A 6,967-nucleotide genomic window follows, 5' to 3' on the forward strand; every position below is an offset into this window, starting at 1 on the left:
CCCCCCCCCCCCAATCCTATTCCAACTAGGATTCCCAAGGGGGAAAGAGGGAGAGGGGTGGCCGGCCACCTCTCCTAGTCCTAATAGGACTAGGGGAAGGGGGAGGCGCGCAACCCCCTTGGGCTGCCCCTTTCTCCTTTCCACTAAGGCCCATGAAGGCCCATATGGTTCCCGGGGGGTTCCAGTAACCTCCCGGTAACCCGGTAAAATCCCGATTTCACCCGGAACACTTCCGATGTCCAAACATAGACTTCCAATATATCAATCTTTATGTCTCGACCATTTCGAAACTCCTCGTCATGTCCGTGATCACATCCGGGACTCCGAACAACCTTCGGTACATCAAAATGCATAAACTCATAATATAACTGTCATCGTAACCTTAAGCGTGCGGACCCTACGGGTTCGAGAACAATGTAGACATGACCGAGACACGTCTCTGGTCAATAACCAATAGCGGGACCTGGATGCCCATATTGGCTCCTACATATTCTACGAAGATCTTTATCGGCCAGACCGCATAACAACATACGTTGTTCCCTTTGTCATCGGTATGTTACTTGCCCGAGATTCGATCGTCGGTATCTAATACCTAGTTCAATCTCGTTACTGGCAAGTCTCTTTACTCGTTCCGTAATACATCATCTCACAACTAACATATTAGTTGTAATGCTTGCAAGGCTTATGTGATGTGTATTACCGAGAGGGCCCAGAGATACCTCTCCGACAATCGGAGTGACAAATCCTAATCTCGAAATACGCCAACCCAACATCGACCATTGGAGACACCTGTAGTACTCCTTTATAATCACCCAGTTACGTTGTGACGTTTGGTAGTACCCAAAGTGTTCCTCCGGTAAACGGGAGTTGCATAATCTCATAGTCATAGGAACATGTATGAGTCATGAAGAAAGCAATAGCAACATACTAAACGATCGGGTGCTAAGCTAATGGAATGGGTCATGTCAATCAGATCATTCTACTAATGATGTGACCTCGTTAATCAAATAACAACTCATTGTTCATGGTTAGGAAACATAACCATCTTTGATTAACGAGCTAGTCAAGTAGAGGCATACTAGTGACACTCTGTTTGTCTATGTATTCACACATGTATTATGTTTCCGGTAAATACAATTCTAGCATGAATAATAAACATTTATCATGATTATAAGGAAATAAATAATAACTTTATTATTGCCTCTAGGGCATATTTCCTTCAGTCTCCCACTTGCACTAGAGTCAATAATCTAGATTACACTGTAATGAATCTAACACCCATGGAGCTTTGGTGCTGATCATGTTTTGCTCGTGGAAGAGGCTTAGTCAACGGGTCTGCAACATTCAGATCCGTATGTATCTTGCAAATCTCTATGTCTCCCACCTGGACTAGATCCCGGATGGAGTTGAAGCGTCTCTTGATGTGTTTGGTCCTTTTGTGAAATCTGGATTCCTTTGCCAAGGCAATTGCACCAGTATTGTCACAAAAGATTTTCATTGGACCCGATGCACTAGGTATGACACCTAGATCGGATATGAACTCCTTCATCCAGACTCCTTCATTTGCTGCTTCCGAAGCAGCTATGTATTCCGCTTCACATGTAGATCCCGCTACGACGCTTTGTTTAGAACTGCACCAACTGACGGCTCCACCGTTTAATGTAAACACGTATCCGGTTTGCGATTTAGAATCGTCCGGATCAGTGTCAAAGCTTGCATCAACGTAACCTTTTACGATGAGCTCTTTGTCACTTCCGTATATGAGAAACATATCCTTAGTCCTTTTCAGGTATTTCAGGATGTTCTTGACCGCTGTCCAGTGATCCATTCCTGGATTACTTTGGTACCTCCCTGCTAAACTTATAGCAAGGCACACATCAGGTCTGGTACACAGCATTGCATACATGATAGAGCCTATGGCTGATGCATAGGGAACATCTTTCATATTCTCTCTATCTTCTGCAGTGGTCGGGCATTGAGTCTTACTCAATTTCACACCTTGTAACACAGGCAAGAACCCTTTCTTCGCTTGATCCATTTTGAACTTCTTCAAAATTTTGTCAAGGTATGTGCTTTGTGAAAGTCCAATTAAGCGTCTTGATCTATCTCTATAGATCTTAATGCCTAATATGTAAGCAGCTTCACCGAGGTCTTTCATTGAAAAACTTTTATTCAAGTATCCCTTTATGCTATCCAGAAATTCTATATCATTTCCAATCAGTAATATGTCATCCACATATAATATCAGAAATGCTACAGAGCTCCCACTCACTTTCTTGTAAATACAGGCTTCTCCGAAAGTCTGTATAAAACCAAATGGTTTGATCACACTATCAAAACGTTTATTCCAACTCCGAGAGGCTTGCACCAGTCCATAAATGGATCGCTGGAGCTTGCACACTTTGTTAGCTCCCTTTGGATCGACAAAACCTTCTGGTTGCATCATATACAACTCTTCTTCCAGAAATCCATTCAGGAATGCAGTTTTGACATCCATTTGCCAAATTTCATAATCATAAAATGCGGCAATTGCTAACATGATTCGGACGGACTTAAGCATCGCTACGGGTGAGAAGGTCTCATCGTAATCAATTCCTTGAACTTGCCGAAAACCTTTTGCGACAAGTCGAGCTTTGTAGACAGTAACATTACCATCAGCGTCAGTCTTCTTCTTAAAAATCCATTTATTCTCAATTGCTTGCCGATCATCGGGCAAGTCAACCAAAGTCCATACTTTGTTCTCATACATGGATCCCATCTCAGATTTCATGGCTTCAAGCCACTTTACGGAATCTGGGCTCACCATCGCTTCTTCATAGTTCGTAGGTTCATCATGATCTAGTAGCATGACCTCCAGAACAGGATTACCGAACCACTCTGGTGCGATCTTACTCTGGTTGATCTACGCGGTTCAGTAGTATCTTGATCTGAAGTTTCATGATCATTATCATTGGCTTCCTCACTAACTGGTGTAGGTGTCACTGAAACAGTTTTCTGTGATGAACTACTTTCCAGTAAGGGAGCAGGTACAGTTACCTCATCAAGTTCTACTTTCCTCCCACTCACTTCTTTCGAGAGAAACTCCTTCTCTAGAAATGATCCATTCTTAGCAACGAATGTTTTGCCTTCGGATCTGTGATAGAAGGTGTACCCAACAGTTTCCTTTGGGTATCCTATGAAGACACATTTCTCCGATTTGGGTTCGAGCTTATCAGGTTGAAGCTTTTTCACATAAGCATTGCAGCCCCAAACTTTAAGAAACGACAACTTTGGTTTCTTGCCAAACCACAGTTCATAAGGCGTCGTCTCAACGGATTTTGATGGTGCCCTATTTAACGTGAATGCGGCCGTCTCTAAAGCATATCCCCAAAATGATGGCGGTAAATCAGTAAGAGACATCATAGATCGCACCATATCTAGTAAAGTACGATTACGACGTTCGGACACACCATTACGCTGTGGTGTTCCGGGTGGCGTGAGTTGCGAAACTATTCCACAGTTTTTCAAATGTACACCAAACTCGTAACTCAAATATTCTCCTCCACGATCAGATCGTAGAAACTTTATTTTCTTGTTACGATGATTTTCAACTTCACTCTGAAATTCTTTGAACTTTTCAAATGTTTCAGACTTATGTTTCATTAAGTAAATATACCCATATCTGCTTAAATCATCTGTGAAGGTGAGAAAATAACGATACCCGCCACGAGCCTCAATATTCATCGGGCCACATACATCGGTATGTATGATTTCCAACAAATCTGTTGCTCTCTCCATAGTACCGGAGAACGGTGTTTTAGTCATCTTGCCCATGAGGCACGGTTCGCAAGTACCAAGTGATTCATAATCAAGTGGTTCCAAAAGTCCATCGGTATGGAGTTTCTTCATGCGCTTTATACCGATATGACCTAAACGACAGTGCCACAAATAAGTTGCACTTTCATTATCAACTCTGCATCTTTTGGCTTCAACATTATGAATATGTGTATTACTACTATCGAGATTCAATAAAAATAGACCACTCTTCAAGGGCGCATGACCATAAAAGATATTACTCATATAAATAGAGCAACCATTATTCTCTGATTTAAATGAATAACCGTCTCGCATTAAACAAGATCCAGATATAATGTTCATGCTCAACGCTGGCACCAAATAACAATTACTTAGGTCTAATATTAATCCCGAAGGTAGATGTAGAGGTAGCGTGCCGACTGCGATCACATCGACTTTGGAACCGTTTCCCACGCGCATCGTCACCTCGTCCTTTGCCAGTGCCCGCTTATTCCGTAGTCCCTGTTTCGAGTTGCAAATATTAGCAATAGAACCAGTATCAAATACCCAGGTGCTACTGCGAGCTCTAGTAAGGTACACATCAATAACATGTATATCACATATACCTTTGTTCACCTTGCCATCCTTCTTATCCGCCAAATACTTGGGGCAGTTCCGCTTCCAGTGACCAGTCTGCTTGCAGTAGAAGCACTCAGTTTCAGGCTTAGGTCCAGACTTGGGTTTCTTCTCTTGAGCAGCAACTTGCTTGCCGTTCTTCTTGAAGTTCCCCTTTTTCTTCCCTTTGCCCTTTTTCTTGAAACTAGTGGTCTTGTTAACCATCAACACTTGATGCTCCTTCTTGATTTCTACCTCCGCAGCTTTTAGCATTGCGAAGAGCTCGGGAATAGTCTTGTTCATCCCTTGCATATTATAGTTCATTACGAAGCTCTTGTAGCTTGGTGGCAGTGATTGGAGAATTCTGTCGATGACGCAATCATCCGGAAGATTAACTCCCAATTGAATCAAGTGATTATTATATCCAGACATTTTGAGTATATGCTCAATGACAGAACTGTTCTCCTCCATCTTGCAGCTATAGAACTTATTGGAGACTTCATATCTCTCAATCCGGGCATTTGGTTGAAATATTAACTTCAACTCCTGGAACATCTCATATGCTCCATGACGTTCAAAACGTCGTTGAAGTCCCGATTCTAAGCCGTAAAGCATGGCACACTGAACTATCGAGTAGTCATCAGCTTTGCTCTGCCAGACGTTCATAACATCTGGCGTTGCTCCAGCAGCAGGCCTGGCACCCAGCGGTGCTTCCAGGACGTAATTCTTCTGTGCAGCAATGAGGATAATCCTCAAGTTACGGACCCAGTCCGTGTAATTGCTACCATCATCTTTCAACTTTGCTTTCTCAAGGAACGCATTAAAATTCAACGGAACAACAACACGAGCCATCTATCTACAATCAACATAAACAAGCAAGATACTATCAGGTACTAAGTTCATGATAAATTTAAGTTCAATTAATCATATTACTTAAGAACTCCCACTTAGATAGACATCCCTCTAATCTTCTAAGTGATTACGTGATCCAAATCAACTATACCATGACCGATCATCACGTGAGATGGAGTAGTTTTCAATGGTGAACATCATTTATGTTGATCATATCTACTATATGATTCACGCTCGACCTTTCGGTTTCCGTGTTCCGAGGCCATATCTGCATATGCTAGGCTCGTCAAGTTTAACCTGAGTATTCTGCGTGTGCAAAAACTGGCTTGCACCCGTTGTAGATGGACGTAGAGCTTATCACACCCGATCATCACGTGGTGTCTGGGCACGACGAACTTTGGCAACGGTGCATACTCAGGGAGAACACTTCTTGATAATTTAATGAGAGATCATCTTATAATGCTACCGTCAATCAAAGCAAGATAAGATGCATAAAAAGATAAACATCACATGCAATCAATATAAGTGATATGATATGGCCATCATCATCTCGTGCTTGTGATCTCCATCTCCGAAGCACCGTCATGATCACCATCGTCACCGGCGCGACACCTTGATCTCCATCGTAGCATCGTTGTCGTCTCACCAATCTTATGCTTTCACGACTATCACTACCGTTTAGTAATAAAGTTAAGCATTACATCGCGATTGCATTGCATACAATAAAGCGACAACCATATGGCTCCTGCCAGTTGCCGATAACTTGGTTACAAAACATGATCATCTCATACAATAAAATTCAGCATCATGCCTTGACCATATCACATCACAACATGCCCTGCAAAAACAAGTTAGACGTCCTCTACTTTGTTGTTGCATGTTTTACGTGGCTGCTACGGGCTTAAGTAAGAACCAATCTCACCTACGCATCAAAACCACAACGATAGTTTGTCAAATAGACTCCGTTTTAACCTTCGCAAGGACCGGGCGTAGCCATACTTGGTTCAACTAAAGTTGGAGAGACAGTCGCCCGCAAGCCATCTCTGTGCAAAGCACGTCGAGGGAACCGGTCTCGCGTAAGCGTACGCGTAAGGTTGGTCTGGGTCGTCTCGTCCAACAATACCGCCGAACCAAAATATGACATGCTGGTAGGCAGTATGACTTGTATCGTCCACAACTCACTTGTGTTCTACTCGTGCATATAACATCAACATCAATAACCTGAGCTCGGATGCCACTGTTGGGTTTCGTAGTAATTTCAAAAAATTTCCTACGCGCACACAGGATCATGTGCTGCATAGCAACGAGAGGAGAGTGTTGTCTACGTACCCAACGCAGACCGACTGCGGAAGCGATGACACGACGTAGATGAAGTAGTCGTACGTCTTCACGATCCAACCGATCAAGTACCGAAACTACGGCACCTCCGAGTTTGAGCACACGTTCAGCTCGATGACGATCCCCGGACTCCGATCCAGCAAAGTGTCGGGGAAGAGTTTCGTCAGCACGACGGCGTGGTGACGATCTTGATGAACTACATCAGCGGGGCTTCGCCTAAACTCCGCTACAGTATTATCGAGGAATATGGTGGTAGGGGGCACCGCACACGGCTAAGGAATCGATCACGTGGATCAACTTGTGTCAACTTGTGTGTTTAGAGGTGCCCCTGCCTCAGTATATAAAGGAGCCAAGGGGGGGAGGAGGCGCCGGCCAGGAGGAGGTGGCG

This window comes from Triticum aestivum, chromosome 4A, assembly GCF_018294505.1.
Source record: "Triticum aestivum cultivar Chinese Spring chromosome 4A, IWGSC CS RefSeq v2.1, whole genome shotgun sequence".
In the NCBI taxonomy this organism is placed as follows: Eukaryota; Viridiplantae; Streptophyta; class Magnoliopsida; order Poales; family Poaceae; genus Triticum; species Triticum aestivum.